This window comes from Rhinolophus sinicus, chromosome 14 (assembly GCF_057876585.1).
Source record: "Rhinolophus sinicus isolate RSI-liver-muscle chromosome 14, RSI-T2T, whole genome shotgun sequence".
Taxonomy (NCBI): Eukaryota; Metazoa; Chordata; class Mammalia; order Chiroptera; family Rhinolophidae; genus Rhinolophus; species Rhinolophus sinicus.
This window is the reverse complement of record NC_142514.1, coordinates 5,293,695-5,311,577: the sequence shown is the minus strand read 5'-3', so window position 1 is coordinate 5,311,577 and position 17,883 is coordinate 5,293,695. Positions and strand designations below refer to the sequence as shown.

The window sequence follows — 17,883 nt, the reverse complement described above, 5'->3', positions numbered from 1 at the left end:
GACCCCTGGGCTCGGGTCTCCATTTTCAACCCGGTTGGGCCTCCTCCCTGCCCCCCTCATCTGCCTACCAGCCTCCCCTCTTTCCCCACCCCTTGCCCCTCACCCTCCCTCTGGGACAGTTGTTTCAGCCCTAAATTATGCTCAAGTACCCACTCCTCCTTCCTGAGCCTCATCTTAAGAAAAGCCACCCCTCCAACGGCCCGCGCCCTCCTTTCCCTTCACCTGCCTGACTCCCCAGAGCTGTTTGCACGGGCTGAGCCACCACTGTCTGCCTCACATCCTGCACTCACCTCCCAGTGTCCTTTCTAAACAAGGGGATTTTTATGTTTATATCATTTCAAACTTAAAGATGGTGCAAGTGTAGTAGGAAGAACTCCCTGCAGCATTCGCCCAGGTTCTCCACTTGTGAACGTTTTACCACATTCGCTTTATCGATCTATTTAAATACGTATGTTCATGGGTATAAGTATATATTTGTGTTTCTGTGTGTTCTGTATGTTGTTACATATACGTATTATATATATTATACCGGTGGCCAAAAAAATGTATACAAGTGGACACTTTGGTCAGCGTGGCTCAAGCAATAGTTCGCCGTCATCAGAAGTGTCTGGACGCTGATGGTAACCACTTTGAGCACCTCTTGTCATTGCAGAAGTCAAATGGGCCTTGTATTCACCTTTTGTTATCGGTATATACTGAGCATTACAATTTTGATACCGTTTTCCTTTCTTAAAATGTGTATACATTTTTTTGGCCCCCTCTGTAAATATAATATTTTTTTTTCCCCTGCAAGTAAATTGCAGACATCATGTATCCTTATCTCTAAATACGTGGCTGTGTCATGGCACAGTCAGCAAAAGAAAGGCTCTTTGAAGGCTGTCCAGTGACCCCTGAGCTGCACGGTCCAGAGGCCTTGCAGGGTAGCTTGTCTGACTTTCGGACCCGTGGTCTCTCTGTCGCCCTCTCCTCTTATGCTCCCTTTTTGTGGGCTGCTCTCCTGCCTCCCGTCAGAGGTGGGTCTCTCCAGGGCCTTGCCTTCGCCTGCACTTTACAGCCTCTCTCTGGAGGAGACCATGACTCCCACTCATTATCTGTCAATCACCGCACTCAATGAGTACGGCAGCTCCATCTTGGGCCCCTTCGAAACTTGTACCTGAATGTCCACAGTTTTCTGGGAATCACTACCTGACTCCTTCCACTCATTATTGTCAAGGGGACATGTCAAAGAACTGGAGGCACTGTCCTTGCACCCTCCCAAGCTGGCCTCCAAGTGGGAAACCTCTCTCATCATTGAATTCTGCCCCTTCCAGACTCTTGCCCAGTTACTGGTCACACATCCTGGCTTCCTTTGTTCTGACGCTCTTTCATCTACCTCCTCCATTCCTGTGAGGGCCCCCTGGGTCCGACCTCCATCCTCACTTGCCTATTAGCTGGCCTTTCCCCCTGGAGGGCCTTGCCCATGGAGGGGTTCAGAACAGGCCTCCCCAAAATGTGCCACGTTGGCATGTGAATTATTTTAAGCTAAAGGCAATTGAGACCCTATGGTCTCACGAGAAACTGACCTCTCCCTTAAAGAACTTAGATGAGGGGCCTTGCCTGCAATACGAGTTATCACCAGAAATAACGTCTATTTTGATGTATCCATATGGCTGAGCAAACCTCTAATTGCTGAATGTCTGCTCTTCTTCATCCTGCAATGACCTTCCTCTCCTCTGCAGCCCTGAGCCAATCCTTACCTCAGAATGTCAGGTGTACCTCGTGTCAACTTTCTGTCTTTGAATCTCTTGTGTATGTGGGATCTCTGACTCTCTCATGTATGTGGGGTTCCCACGCGTACGTATGTAGTTACATTTGGTTGTTTTCTCCTGTTAATTGTCTCACAGATTTAATTATTAGACACTGGTTACCACACTGCTCTTTGCTGTGATCAGGTCCCTGTCTAGATTGAAATCACGACCCCCAAGTTTCTTCCACTGGTGTCAAAGAGTGGATTCTTGGGTACCTGAAAAAATATTCCAATGTCAGGGGAAGAAGGAGCATTTTTCTGGGAAAAGGGTTACACATTTCATCAATTTTTAAAAAGGATGTGTGACTTCTCCCCCAAAAGAAGAGAAGTAGACTGTGTGTTAAAGTTCAAGTTTCTTGTGGGATCCAAGGCCATTGACTTTTGGCTCAATCCAGCTTTCCTAACTCAGTCCCCAGTGCATCCCTTGCAGCCTGTGTGCCAAGCTCAGCACTTCCCAAACTTGCTGGTCAGAATGACCCGGGCACTGGGTGAAAACAAATTCTTTGGCCCGTCCCCTGCAGATGCTGATTCAGAGGGTCTGAGTGGTGGTATTGGGGTTGGGGTGGAGGGAGCCCCGGGAATCTGCATGTAACAAACAGGTTTTCATGGGGGCACAGCAGGCTAGAATCAGCCCAGGCTTCCTTGCCTCCAGACTTTTGCATACAACACAGTTCCCTCTTTCTGGACTTTGCACCCACCTCACCCCTCCATTGACAAATTCCTATTTATCCTTCAATGTCCAATTCAAACATCAGCACCTTGGACAAAGTCTTCCCCAATTCTGTGAGAGTGAGGTAAAGGCAATGTTCCTATAACAAAGAGACCCCCCCCCCCCACCCCCAAATGCAACGGCTTACCTGTGAGAGATGTTTCCCGCCTCCTTTCCCGTAACAGCCAGGAGGGTGGGCTGGCGAGGAGGTGCTGCTCCCCGATTGCACCCGTTTTCATTTCTGTCATGTTCCAGGACACTGATCTCCTCGCTGTGGTTGAAACTAAGTCCCTGCCAAGCCTGTCAGCCCAGAGATGGGGAATGGGGAGGGGGTGCATGCCCAGTGTTTTGAGGCCCTGCCAGGAAGTTGCACTCCTGACTGGAGCGCACACGAACCAGAACTTGGTCAAACAGCCCACCAGCTGCAAAGGAGGCTGGGAAATGTTGTTTCTAGCAAGGTGGTCCTGTGTCCACCACCCACAGTTGCCTGCCCTGGTAGAAATAATTGCTGTTCTCTCTGCAAGAAAAGTGAAACAAAGATTTACTGGGCACTTACTAGGTGCCGGGCTTTATCATGGCCATTTTCCAGCATCACCCTTTGAATTTTCACTGTATTTACCAACACCGAGACAGCTGGGACAGGGCTCAGTGCCGCGACCTCCCAGGGCATGTGAAGTCCTCTCTCGGGGCACAAGCTCAGGTTGGTTTTAGCATGTCTGCCACGCCCAGAGTATGTGCTTAATAATAATAAATGTTATGCTTAGTGGTGAATCAGAGAGGGATTATTAAATCAGCTCGTGAGAATTACATAATGTCACCTCACTGTCTACGTCTGTCTATTCCCTCTGTGTCCCCTGAGCGATAATTAGCTCTCGGTCCCTGCAAGAGGTCAGGCCGAGTCTGGATGCCCCCTCAGGGATGCTGCACGGATTAGATGGACCCTCGCAATCCTAACACGCTGCGTTTCTCCTCCACCGCAGTCACACTGCTTGTCACTGGTGATAATTCAGAGTGTGTCTTCTTCCAGTCGCCACATCTGTGCTAAGGCTTCCGGGTCCCAGGCACGCTCCAGCTGCTGACACTCAGTCACCTACTTCTCAGGAATGAGCACCCTGGGGGGAAAAGACGAGCAAACACATCAACTAGAAAAGAAACGACTCAGACAAGAGTTAAGAACCAGGAAGAAGCACAAATAGGACGAGACGAAAACTAAGTGTCTGAGGCCCAAGGAAGGTCTCTCCAAGGAGTGACAATTAAATGGAGACTTGGATGGGAGACGGAACAACCATAGAGAGCTTTCCCAGTAGAAAAAACAAGCTTCTGAGGTCCCCAAAGCAGCCAGGGTGGCCAGAGCAGAGCGGGTGAGAACCAGGGCGCACTGACCAGGGACTGGGACCTGTTCTAACGGGACAGTAAGTCACACCAGCTGTGAGCAGGGCCGTGATGCAATTCTATCTAGATTGTTAGACAATTATCCCAGCTGCTATGGAGAAGGTAGATTTTGTAGAGCCGGAGTGGGAATGAGGCACACGATGGGAAGATTTTTCAAGAGGTCCATCGGAGAGCTGATGGAGGCTTTGACAGGAGGAAGGCAGCAGAGACGAGAGGTGTGGACCTGTGTTTCGTAGGTGGACCACAGGCCTCGCTGAAAATACTTCTCTCTAGTTAGCTACCATCGCCTTTTCTGTGGTATTAATACTTATTTATTACATCCCCTAGAATACAGCGATGGCAGCACAGGACCTTTTCAGGGGTCAGTGTGATCTCCCACCTGCCAGGTGCTCTGAGGCGGCATCTCACCTTTGACTTTGCAGATCATAGTCATGGTTCGATAGCAAGTATCCCTGGAGACAATGGAGACATTGGCCGTGTGTTCACTAGCCTCAGTCCCACTGCAACACATAAAGGCACAAATAAATCTAAAAAGACACCTGTGACAGGTACACAAAGCCAGGAGGACACACAAGATGGGCTTGGACCCTCCAAGAGCAGTCAAAGCAAGCTGTGAGGAAGGACTGAGGAAAGCAGAGGTGGGGCGGGGTGGGGCGGAAACACGTGAGCAGAGTCAACAGCATATGCAAAGGCTCTGAGGCAGGAGGGTCAGAGTTCCTTCCAGGAATTTTTATTGAGCAGATAGCGAGGAAGGTAGGATGGGGACAAGTGTGGGTGGCTTGGTTGGTTTGTAGCTAGCGGATGCCAGAGGCATTCCTTTATCATCGGTGACGATGAGAAAGCAGGTCAGAGGCTTGGAGAGCCCAGAGCATTTGATAAAGGCATTTTTGAAACAGCCTTTCCCAGACTATCCCTGGTTTAAGGAAAAGCTATGTCACTGAAAATGCGTATTTAATCTAGAGATAGTAAGTTTTATTTAAAGTCAACAGTTTATATTAATGACCCAAGTTCTGCTGAAAGCTCTCCATTAGCCCAGTAAAGATCAAATAAAATCAGCCTAGCATTTGTCAGCACACTTGGTTCTGACATTCTGGGATAGGATTAAATCCAGAGGCTAGGAGAAGGTCCGTCACTTATTCAGCTATCGTTTTATCCTGGTGAAAATTCCAGGGCAGCCAAAAGTTTGTCAAACCTGCTAAGTCAATTCAAACGAGTTCTTCTGTATCTCCAGATCCAGGGACCTTGCCTATGAAATTTTTCTTTATTAAAAAAAAAGAAAACAGCTCATTAAGTTAGTGAGTGAGTTATCCACTAGAATGCAGATGTCCCACCACGCTTAATTTTTATTTATATAATTTTTACTATAACTTGGAGCATCTAGAAGCAAGTAAGCCCAACCTCCCACTCATCCCTGACCAGCTTTTTAAAATAATTCACTGGGGAGAAATCGCCATATTGCAAAAATTGTGAAATGCCTGCCATTTACAGAAAAAGGTTTCTATAACCTGAAATTGAAACGCAAAATCAAAAAACAAAAAACTGGAAGGAAGAAGGTGCTTAAAGACAATGCTTTAAAATTAAAATAATTTTTCTCAATAAAAAGGTAACTTGGACCTGATGTAAAAGAGAGGAAAAAAAATAGAGGCAGAGTCAGGGCACAAAAATTAAGAATTTTTTTTCTACAAACCCTAAAAACATTTATGTTGGAGACGAATGCGGGGGCAAAGGGCTCAATTTCAGGAGTGTGGAAGTGTTGATACAAGCCCTTCAATCCTGAGAATTTATCCCAAGGAAATACTTTGAATGGAAAAAAAACCCAGTTGTATGAACACAATGCTTATTGCGTCACTATTTGCAATATTTTAAAGAAGTGAGACTTTATTCTGGAGAGAGTGGGAGCAGCGTGCTATGTGTGGGTCAAATGGTCCTGCAGCATCTGGAATCCGTGAAAGTGAGGAGGATGGGGAAGGAGGACCATCACCGAGCTGGTGGTGAGTTGGTCCAGGTGAGAGAGGAGGCAGGCCTGACCAGGCTGTAGCCTGAGGTTAGCGAGAAAGAGAGCTTAGTCAAAGGGATGTGTAAAGGATCATTTAAATGTGCATCTAAATGACCCTCAGCTTCGAGTGTTTGGTGGTGCGACCATAGAACATGGAGAACCCAGGTGAACGGGTCTGGTGTCTGCCTGTCTGTTTGGGGGCTGGAGTGAAGGGGTGGAGGGAGTAGGCCGTTCTGACGCTAAGTCTAAACTACCCAAGGAATGGAAAACGTGGTCTGGACCGAGAGGAAAGTGGCTAGAGATAAGTAACAATAAATCAACGTTTCCCATAAGACACGTGAGGTCCCTGTTGGTCTATAACTTGCCGGGTCTTTCAGAGGCACCTGCTACTGCTGACTGCTTCTGGGAGGTCTGTCCTCCATGACTTCTGGAACTCACGCCATCTTCACCTTTTCTTACTCCGGCATCTGTTTCTTGCCTTTCTATTTTAAAAATTATTTAAAAGTAAATATCTCTTCCCAAGAAGTCCGTTTTTACTGTAGGAAAAAAACCTAGAAAAGACAGATAGTTAAAAGGAGAAATTAAAGTCACAAAGCGTTTTTGTGTATATCCTTCCAACCCTCCTAATCCTTCAAGAGCCACTTGCTCACCCGGTTGGGTTTCCTCCCCGTCACACACACTCTGTGGCCTCTTCCTACGAACATGGGTCTCAATTATTTGCAGTTACTTCTCTAAAAAGCTGAATTATTTAATGAATGTATTCATATAAATGCATTTTTTACCCAAATGAAACCAATTGGTGGATAATGTTTTATAGTGTATTTTTCCTTGGGTATGAATAGCTCATAAACAATCTTTACATCCCCATGTAAATCTGTGTGTGCCTTTTGAATGCTACTTGGTATTGAATTCAACTATAAGACTGAGTCAAAATGTATCTCAATCCCTTATTATTGGACATGTAGGGTATTCCCAGAGGTCTGCCTTTGATGTCTTTACACATACGTCTCTGCCTGGTTGTGTGATTATCTTCTAAAAATGGAATTGCTGGGTCCAAGAATATGCGAGATTTTCAGCTTTTGATGGAGGATGGCAAACTGTCTTCCAAAAGTCTACCAATTTACATTCCATCTTTTTGCTTTATTAAAACATTTTTGTCCTATTACAAAAAAAAAAACACAACAGTGCATATTCACTACAGACAGAATGCAGATAAGCAAGCAAATAAAGGAAGTGGGGCGAGCCTACAACTCCAGTTTGCAGCTTTATAGCCTCTCGGGTGAATTCTCCCCATATCTGTTGATTGTGGATGCGCTCGGGAGTCCCAGCTTTCCTAGATGTGAGACCTTAAGCAAGTTACTTAATGTCCCCAAGCTCTTGTTTTCTCACCTACAAACAAACGATGGCAATAGTAACATGTCACAGGTTGTCCTAAGAACGCTGGGCAAGCAGCCCATTGCCTGACACATGACGACCTTTCCAGCCAGGGAAGGCTGTTTGCACCCTGCCTTCTCAGGCCAGTGATATCTACAAACACCTTCCCTCTGCACCCAGTCGACACTTCTAGCTGGTCTTTTACACGAACCTTGGGCCTGTAGCTCCAGTCACAGACTATTAATGCCGCCCACAGCACTTGGCTGGTGTCAAGTATTCATTTGGTCCCAACCAACCTAAAGTAGTTACAAGTTCCTCCTCCCCACCTGCCTGTCCCCGTCTTAGACACTGTCATCTGTCCTCTGCGGTGCCCAGGCACTAGCACCCAGAACGTGTCCCTCCCCCTCCCACAGTTAACTGGGTTTCAAGCACTTCTGTTTGTCCACTGTGCAGACCGTGGCTGGAGTCACAGGGGCCTCTGCTGAAATCCCAGCCCTGCTCCTTATGTACTGCGTCGCCGTGGGCAGGTTCCTCCCTTCTGTGAGCCTCAGCAACTTCATCTGTAAGATGGGGTGATCGCAGACCTGCCACTTAGGGCTCTGACTGTAAAACAGAGAGCTCCCGTAAGTGCTTCGCGCCATGCCCATCCCAAGGGCAGCTCTCCAAGGGGAAGCTGCAATGCGTATCAGTACCATCCTTGTTCCCTTTGCTGTGGTTCAAGCCCCGCCCCCGTACTGACACGGCCTCCTAACTGGTCCCTACCTTCAGCCTTTCCCAGGCCAAATTTCAGTGTGCCGCCATAGCACGTCTGGAGCTTGTCACTCCATCAAGACTCTCAATGGCTCAAACCACCTCCAAACTAAAGTCCGAACTGTCCTAGCACGTTTCCAGCCTGGTCACTCCTCCGCCCACACCCCACCCGCCCTGACTTCTGCCTCTCCCCGACTCTGCGTCAGCCTCCTGTCTATGTGTTCCCTGTACTTTCACACCCCTCTTTGTGCTGGTCCCACCACCGGACGGACAGCATTTCCCAGAATCCCAGCCTCCTCTCAGCCCAGCTCAAACATCCCTCTGGGGCTGGTCTTCCCAAATTCTTTCCTCGTGGCATCCCACTCCCCTCCCTGAGCCCCACGCTTGGCTCACCCTGCACTGCAGGGCGTGGAGGGTATAGTGTCCACCATGACACTGTTCCCTTGACAGCAGGTTCCCTCTGTGTTCATTTCTGCACTCACCTGTCCCCCCCCCCACCCCAGCTCCCCTCCACAAACCCTCAATGTTTGTTTGTTAGCTGTGTTAATCAATAACATTCTTCTGGGATTTCGATGTACAGAAGTTTACCCACAGGCCAAAGGTTTGACAGAGATCATTCACCTTTTGCATGACTTATTGTGACACGATGAGGGCAGAGAATTTCAAAGACTGCAGGACCCCTCACCTGCACCGATGGATCCAGACGCCTGGCGATCATGTGCTGTGACAGGAGACATCTTGATCCTACTGTAACTTTTTTTCCATGATGATGACATGAGCACAGAAAATGCATAACGTATGTCCTTCTTATCCCCAGCAAGAGAAGGCGGCCGAGAGCGCCTGCCCACCCTCCCTCTGGGCAGGATAACGGGCTGCCCTATGCAGGGTGGGGTGGGGCTCTCACACATTCTCCCCCTTTCTCTCCTAAAGGCATGTAAGTTTCAAGTCACTCTGTTCCATCCTGTTCAGAAAGATGATGCAACATGACTAGAAAGGAAGTGGGGAGTTGCCTTACGACTACAAGCTAAGGAATGTCACGTTGCTGGGGTGTTCTCCACATTCCCAGAAATAAGTTGAGGTTGAGAAGAAGGCGGATGACTCAGTCTTCTCCCAGCTTTCAACACCTCCACTGCTGAACCTAAGCAAGCACTGCTAACGAGCACAGGTGGGCGGAAAGCGTGTCCCCCGTCTGGGGGCTGCCATGGCACCGGGGTGTGGACATGATCCAAGTAAACACAGCACAGTTTTCTCAAAGCTGGAACTAAGGGGTCCTGAGGGCCATGCTGCATCCATGTGAAGGCTTAGCGGCCCAGATGTGCCAGACCAACCCTTCAAGTTCAGCTGTGGTTTTGAGTCTTTGCTTTGCGGAAGGTGGGGCCAGGGGGGCTCTGTCCTTCCAACAGGCTCCTAGAGTAAAATTCCTCTCTTCAGAATCCTTGGAGCTTTATTCTAACCTGGCTATTCCTGCCCAGTCTTCATATTCTCTCTCTCTCCTCCTTATTCTCCAAATTAAATCTTTTTTCTGGTAGAGAGACCTGGAGAATTATTTCAAGGGCAAGACTTTGGCAATCGTCCCTGCAAACGAAGCTCATGCTTTGCAGGGGTTTCATGACGCTCCAGAGAACTGCCACCTGCTCCTTTTCACCGAAATCCGGGCGCCAGGCCCCAGCCCCAGCCTGCACTGCAGAGGCCCTGGGCTTTTCAGAGGTGTCCTCTCACCCACAGTCTCCATGCACCCCATCCTAGCAGAGGCTCCCGTCCTGCCAACCTGTCGTAAGTGGTCGCTGTTCCAAGGCCAATAGCCCAAAGCAACGCTGACATGTGGACATGCCCCAGCTTTTATTTCCAAACACATATTTACTCACTTGGTAGAGAGAAAACTCAGGTTTCCCAAGGTTGCTAATGAGAACCTCACGTCCTCCAAAGGCAAAGGAATGCACTGCCAGCTCTGAAGAATCCCTGAGATTCTCCCCAAACACAACTTAGTTCGTGATGAGAAGCCTGGAAGGAGGCAGGTGGGCGTCACAGCCTCCCCACCCCACCCCCGCCCTGCAGCCAGTATCTCAGTGTCTCCCGAACTCATCACTGAAACTGCTCTGCTCTGACTCAATGCTTTTTTGTCCATGTGGCAAACTGATAAGGAGACAGCTCTCCCTGCATCGCCCATCTCATAGGAGGCAGTGGAGTGGAGGCCAGAGGCTCCGGAGCTGGGCAGACAGGGACCAGCTCCCCCTCCCCATTTCCTGGCCGTGGCTCATTAGTTAACCTCTCTGGGTTTCACTCTCCACACAGCACTCGCCTCATATGGTTGTGATCAGGACAGAAGGACTCCCTATTTTCGTAAAGTGCCTGGGACTTTACATCACGATGCTCGATGGATGAATAAATGCCAAGGTTCCCACCCAGAGAACGTTTGTTACCAGGTGGTGCTTTCAGATGTGGGGCTCACCACCTTAGGGATTCATGGCCCTGCGTCTTGCCCCATGGGGTCTCTGTGGGTTAAATCCCACGGCTCCACCAGGACCGAGTGTTAACAGAGCCCAGCAAAGAACAGGGGGTCAGAGTCCAGTGGAGACTCAGAAGACACAGAAAGGAAGGTCTGTGCCATCAGAAGATGCCGCCTGAAACGTTTCCCAAATGAAGGCTCCGGATGCACTGGGAAGGGGCAGTTTGCAGCCCCTTTTCCACATGTCTCAGAAGAATTCTCCTTCTGAGGGTGAAATCAGCTTTAAGAAACTGCAGCACTCACCTTCTAACCTGAGAATTCTTTCAGACACCAAATCAAGGTCTTCCATCATCAGGGTCGTTACACCCAGGAGCTGGCGACCCTTCAGAAAAGGCTGTAGCCAAAGGCTGCAGGTGAGAAAGGCTGACACTCAAGTTTGCATCCCTGGCTGACCTGAGCCTCTGTCACCTGGGGGCTACCTGAGAGGTCCCCACTGGCTGCTTACCTCCTTCTAGGCCCTGCTTTCCGGGCGAGTGGCGGTGCAGACACACAGGACCCTGACTCACCCCAGAGTGTCATCTAGAGAAGGGAGCCAGGCTAACGCGTTCCGGTTCTTGCATTTTAGAGTTTTGTGTGTTGCAAAGCAGGACAAGAGGCCCCCAGTCACCCAGAGGCCATGTGGGTGGTAGAATGAGCCCTCTTGGCCCATTTGCTGGGGTTTTCGTCATCCTGTGGGCTTGGCCACCATTGCCCCAGGCTAATGTCACCTGCTCCAAGCATGATTTCCTCACTGTGAGAAGAGGTTAGGCAACATGATTCTCCAGATCGTTTGTATCTTACGATTCTGAGCACATGATAAGGCCCGTTTTCTGCTTGTGAAAACCCACTGAGATAGATAACACAGGATCCTCCAGTTTCCTGGACAAAAATGTTATAATTCTTGTGGTGGAAAACAGTGGAAAGGGATCTATGTGCAAAGTGCCATTTCGTGATCCAGACTAATTGTATGAGAAATTTCACAGCACCTCAGATCCTGGGCTTGGTGGACAGTGAAAGGAGAGGTCACTAAACATTCCTTCTGCCGTTGGCCAAGGGAGGCAATGTATAAGTCAGGAATACACAAAACTACTGAAACCCTCTCCATGACGATGCTCTGTAATTTTCGCTCTCTTTCAAAAACGTTATTATAGGGAGATGGATTGAAAACATGAGGCTTAAGTTAGCATCATATCTTAAATTAGCTAAGGTCGTGTTGACCCCAGGGCCCCCCATGGACGACAGGTAGAGAGCTGCATGAGGTGTGTGCTCACTGGAACCTACACTGTTGGTATTTTCTCCAAAAGACCACGGAACTACGTTTAGGAAAGGTATGAGAAAGTTCCAGATTGGTGGCTGAAGTCTCCCCTTCCAGATCATCACGTAAGTCCAAAGTCACCCAGGAGAGAAGATAGCCACCCTGCCCACGTCCTGGATACTGTCAAAATCCCCAGCGAGGAATTCTTCAAACACTGAGATCCAGGCAATCGCATCCTGGCAAACCTTTCCTGGCCTGGAAACAAGTCCCTTGGCCCATCCAAACCGACGCAAGACCTTTTTCTCTCCCCAAATCTGAGACAGACAATTTTCCACCCATGAGAAGGAGACTCATATTCAAAATTCCCTAAAATTACTTAGACTTTTCTCTAAAGTGGAACAGAGCCAAAGAAATGCTACTTATTAACATATCACTAAGTTTTAAAATTTGGGAGAGTTAGCCGATACCTGGAGACCTGCAATGCTTGCTTGTGCGATTTCCACAGGATGACAATGATTTCCTCCCTTGAAGACTGTTTTTATTTGAATATTTGGAAAGAGGTTTTGAGGAAATGGAGGATGGCAGTGTTTCCATCTGGTGTCTTTCCAATTTGATAAATTATCCTTCATTATAAGAGCATTACAGTTCTTTCCTTTGTGACATGCCAGAGCCCAACATTCTAAAAAAAACTCACTGGGCCCCATGGAGCAAAACCATCATTTGGGATAGAGAATTGTTGGGATTTCAGAAATCCTGTTATTTCAGATGATCAGGCTGGCCCAGGAAAAGGGCCAGACAGCTGTGGGGAAAGAACATGGGGGGGAGATAATCGTCAGGAAAGTTCACAAAAGGCTATAAAGATTGTGTCACAATGACAGATGCTTAAAATGGTTAAACACACACACACTGTTTTTCCTTCTGGCCCAAATGATTTCCCAAGGCAGTGGAATTAGCAATAAAGGATTTCCTGCTTTATTCTGAATGAAGGTTTGGCTGCAGGTCCAAGGTGTCTTGAAAGAAAGAGAGAAGACAGAGCCTTCAATTTCAAGCCTCACAAATCTCTAATTTTACAGCAGGTGCAGCAATTTGGGGCAAATATTTGGTGGAGAGCAAGAAGCGACTCTCTCTTCTTCAAAGCTGTGATTGATGGAGATTCAAGGCTTGCTTAGCTGGGAAGGATGCAGCTAATCTCAGAACTGAAACTTTCCCCCCACCATTTACACATTCTGGAAAAATGACTAAACCTTCTAGTACGTCAGTTTTCCCCATGTACAAAATCAGAAAAATTCTTTTAACCCACTTTATAGAATTACTGCTAGGAAAAGCCCACCGTGGGTAACGCTTGTGAGGTGCCTTACTTGTAGCGGTCACAGAAATGCTTAAGACGGCCAGGCCCTGGGAGGCCCACACTGTGTCAAGCAGCAGCCTCTAGACCAGTCCCCAGATCGGACTCCACTGTGGGGGCATTTGTAAACATCCCCTTTTGGGGGACTTTGTGACATAAAAGCACAAGGAAACCAGAACACAGATTGGGCAGGAGCCTGAACTTTCAGTAGCCTGGGGCTGACTCTGGAGGCAAGGGCCTGTGCCCTCTCTCCCGGCCCACTACACAAAGTATTTTTATCTCATTCCATACCCATTTTCCTCTTTCCCTTGGTCATGAATCAGAACATTTCACAGCTGGAAAGAGTTTTAGGGATGTTTTAGTCCTTTCTCGTCCTTGAGCAGGTCCTTGAGCTAAGTGGCACCAAGTTTTCCAACTCAGAGCGTTATGCGAAGGAATCACTTTAGCACAACTGACGACAGCCGGGGGCCACAGCCCTGCTCACTGTTTCCACCGCAGGGCAGATTAACATGTAAGAGCTTTCTCCCTCGGACAGTGGTGAGACGTGTCTTCTGTGGCAGGGACCCTGGTGGGCGGAAAGCCAAGGGGCTACGCTCACCACGGGCCCCTCGGGCTGTGGCGGGAGGAGGCGGGAAGCCAGCAGCGTCTGCAGCGTCCTGCCATGTGTCCGCGATTTCGCGAGCTGGCACGCTGTGATCGTGACCAGTCGTTGGAAATGAGCATCGCATTCCAAATGGCCGTGGAAAGTGTAGATGAGAAGTATGAGGAACGTCTCCCGGGGGTGGGCGATCCAGGCATCCAGCCCACATTCCAAGGCTCACCTCGCCGCTCCCCCTCCGCCATTGTCAGAGAAACTGTGTCCTGGGCAGAGGACCAAGGCAAGGGCTCGCCTCGGGGAAAGTCTGGGTGGGTTCCTGAAACTGGAGGATGAGCTTGAAGGAACAAGGCATGAAGCCAGCTCAGACTCGGGCACAGGGTGGGCAGAGCGAGCTGGATGCCAGTGCCAGGGGCTGGGACATTTCACTGGCCCCCTGCCCTGAAGCAAGCCCAGCCGGCTACTCTGACTGGGGCGCCCTGACTGGAATCTAGCAGCCCTCCTCATGTCCAGCTGAACGTTTTATGCAGAGTCATCTGCCTGTAACTGCTTTTAGCAACGACAGCTGCTCACCGAGCAGGGCCTGGGACCCCTGGACACCTGACGATCAGATCAACATCATAGGACACAGGGGTGACCAGCAGGGGTGTCCCACCACCCGCTGTTAGCCCCGCCTCCCTCCCTTACGGGGAGGCTCTCTAAGCCTCAGTGTGGCTCAGTTTCCTCATCTGTAAAATGAAGGAAATAGCAGGCCATAAGAGTACCCATCTCATAGGGCTGTTTGAAGATGACATGGGTTAGTCCATGTAAAAGTGCTTAGAACACTGCCTGGCACATAGTAGGTGCTCCAAAATGATCTGTGCACTCATCTTCACAGCACTGAGTGGCGCTCCCCTGAAGGGACCTCACCAGGCCTTACCCAGGCTGGGGACACACTGTCTTGTGAGTCAGGCCCTTCCGTTTTTGGACGGCTCTGACTAAGAACATTCTTCCCTTGTGTTCAGCCAAACCCACCTCCTGCGACTCCCACTCATTCGTCCCAGCTCTGCCAGGAGGCAAATGTCAAAAAAATATTCTTGAAAGAGAGAACACAGAATGTAAATAATAATGATAGAATCAGGTTGAGGAACTACCGTTCCCCTCACAGCAGCCGTTCCCACAGCCCTTCACCCAGCAAAAGTTCTTAGCTCTTCACTGCGTCCGTCAGAAAAACATAAAACCACTTCTTTCTGAACCATTCTTACCAGATCTTGGCGTGCTATGGGGCCACCATGAGAACACGTGAAAGGTCACTCCATGTGTGCACAGGTGGCAGTCACAAGGGTTGCAGAGCCAAGACCTCAGCTCACTTTATATGTGCCGTCCAGCCGGCTGTCATCGTGCGTCCAGGGAGGGTGCCCGACAGGCCATGGCACGCAGCAGACCTTTTGTTCACGGAGACTTTTTGGTATCAGGTGTAAAGTCGCGACCATGCGTCCCTTCCCTGTCTTCCATGGTATGCACTGTGACAGAAGACGAACACACACATCTTTTTTTAGACAGATTTGGCACGGTAGCTCTCCAACCACTCTTGTTAAAAATGATTTGAAACAGAGTTTCACTGTTGCCAGATAACGAAGTCTGGAGTCTGTTGCACAAAAATGTGACTATACTTAACACTGCTGAGCTGGACACTTAAACATTGTTATGATGGTAAATGGAAAGTTATGTGCTGTTTGCTGTAATTAAAAATACATATATAAGGATGAAATATATAGATGATGTAATATGACTAAGTTGCTTCAAAATGATACAAGAGGATGCAAATGTTCAAGTTGACTCACGATTTGTACACTTTTCTAAAATATTCGTTTTCATTAAAAAGTTTACATTGAAAAAACAATAATAGAGAAGTCTAGTTGAAACAAGATTATCTAAGTTGGCAGCTGTTAAAGTTGGATGGGCCCTAGCCGTGTGTGTGTGTGTGTGTGTGTGTGTATGCAATTTTTCATAATAAAAAAACAGAAATCATAAATCATTTAAAATGTTAGAAAAAATGATTTGAACATTGCAAGTACAAATCAGTTAAAACGGGACGCACGTGTGGACGCCTCCAGTTGCTTCAGGGCCCAGCAGGGGTGAGTGGCACACAGCACTGCCTGCTCATCTTTCTAAACCAAAGGTAACCTGGCTCTGGTCCCCTAACCCCCTGCAGGGCAAGGTAGACACCAGTCACCATCGAGGCACTGTTGTTCCGTGTCCAGAATCCGGAGCAAAAAGGAGGGGCCCGTCTTTGGTGCTCAGAGGCCAGGGCCTCCGTCTCCCCGTCTTCTCTGGCTGAGCATCGCAAGGCCCTGTGGATCCCAGCTCTTAGAAGCTCTCCAAGGACTCGACCTCAGAGACCCTCATGCCTCTCTCAAGGACAAGTGCAGCCCCACCCTTCCCAATAAAGGTGGTGTGTGCAGTGGGGCCCTCTCTGCACCCCCAATTCCTCCCCTGAAAGCCCTGCAGTTCCCGGACACACAGACACTTTCTGCCCAATTGCCCTCTGTCACCTTGGGCGAACCCCCTCCCTCTCCAAAGGAGCAATCCAATTAATCTCCCTCTGCTGGCCTCCCCCACACCAGTGGGCACTGTAAGGAGCTCAGGCCTCTAAAATCTACAAAGGGTTTTGGAAGGAAATGGTGTGCACTTTCCGTGCCTTCACCAGGGCGGAACCACAACAAACAAACACCCAGGACGGATATGGCTTTTCCTTAATCCCCCCAAGTCCAATTAGCTGAGACTGTCGATGCCCAGGAGTACATGGGGTTACGCTGTCTCTGGGTCCCCAGGGACCATCACATTCCCCAGACTGTAACTTGTAGGAGGGACGGTTCCACGGGATGTCAGCACATCCCACGGGACCAGGCCTGGGGTGCAGCCACCTCACCCCCTCCTGCTCCTCCGAGTCAGGTGAGAGGTTAGGGCTAGTGACTGGACAGGGGCAGATGGCCTGGGTTCTTCACGGCTCAGAAAGGAGGAATTGTGTTTGAGACAGTTTGTGTTTCCCGTGTTTTAAATAGTAACTACTGCCAATGGCCATCTCCTCACTGCCCGTCAGTCCTTCATCCCTTGAAATCAGGCAACAGCCTCCTGACAGCCAGTGTGGCCTTGTCTCCCGGGCCCCACTGAGTGACTCCTGGGACTGACCCCAGGAGCTGACCCCCTCGAGCCTCCGGAGCACAGCAGCTGCTGCTCTGGACACTTCTTGCTGTGCCCTCGCTGAGGCCCCCTCCCCCCTCCCTGCACGTAGATGCGTCCAGAGGGTCTGGCCTCCGCCCTTCCTCTCCAACCCACATGGTCATAACTCCCTCCTGAATTAACAAGGGGCACTGACTCAGTGCAGGAGGCTGGCCTGGGTGGGGATGCCAGACCCTCCCCCACCCCGGGCTCCACCCCTCCTGCCTGCTGGGGACCCTGCTCCTTCACCAATCCCCACCCTGGGCCCCACCCCCAGCTCACAAATCACAGAAAGCTCCGAAGGACCCAGGCCCGGCCTTGTGCACCACACCTGGCCTGTCCTTTCACACACCTCTCAGTTTCCTTCCTAGAAACACTGCCCCCCACCCCAGCTCTACTACAGGAGGCCTTCCATTCCCTCCATCCCCTCTCAGAACTGCTGCTTCCCAGTCCTTCTGGCCCAGTTTCAGGGAGAAGCTTTCTCAGTTCCCCTCCCTACAGGCTCTGCCCTCACCATCCGGGCCCTTTGCTGAGTGTCAGCTCTCCCATCTCCTACCTGTGTGGCCCTACTCTCTCAAGCCCTAGACTCAGCTCATGCTCAGGTGGGAATAAGCATACCTGCCTTCCAGACACAGAGCCTGAAATCCAGCGAGTGCTCAATTCATGGGAGCCGTGAAGGCCACAGTGAACCTGCCCGCGGATCAATCCAGAAGGTCCCTGCCCCAGTGGCATGTGAGCACCCAGCACCGCCACAGCAATCCTGCCACATGCCTGCCCACACCGCTGTGCTCGCTGAGTCAACTTCTAGTGCATCCCGCCTCCTCGCGTTTCCTTCATTCTCCCCTGTCGGTGCCCACGAGTCTCCTAACTGTGGAATTTGCAGGGCGACGGGGCTTGATGATACAGTCGGTCCAGCTCTAAACACCCTCCTGGAAGCCGCCACTCTTTTCCCGGTGCCCCCCCATCACCTCACATATTACCAAATGTTTGCTCAG

At 49.7% G+C, this 17,883-nt stretch overlaps 2 long non-coding RNA genes across 2 annotated transcripts in view; one reads left to right on the top strand and one right to left on the bottom strand.

Annotated features, from left to right (window-relative positions):
- Positions 1 to 17,883, bottom strand: part of LOC109455265 (uncharacterized) — a 142,120-nt gene that overhangs the window by 13,026 nt on the left and 111,211 nt on the right. Inside the window, exons 8-12 of the long non-coding RNA XR_016018525.1 lie at positions 12,215 to 15,189; positions 6,267 to 7,860; positions 5,080 to 5,146; positions 4,296 to 4,387; positions 2,644 to 3,607 (exon numbers count right to left, since the gene is read on the bottom strand). This is a non-coding gene — a long non-coding RNA (uncharacterized LOC109455265). The remainder of the gene's footprint in view (positions 1 to 2,643; positions 3,608 to 4,295; positions 4,388 to 5,079; positions 5,147 to 6,266; positions 7,861 to 12,214; positions 15,190 to 17,883) is intronic.
- LOC148755308 (uncharacterized) lies at positions 8,682 to 9,537 on the top strand. Its single transcript, XR_016018526.1, has 2 exons — positions 8,682 to 8,803; positions 8,938 to 9,537. It is a non-coding gene; the product is annotated as an uncharacterized LOC148755308 (long non-coding RNA).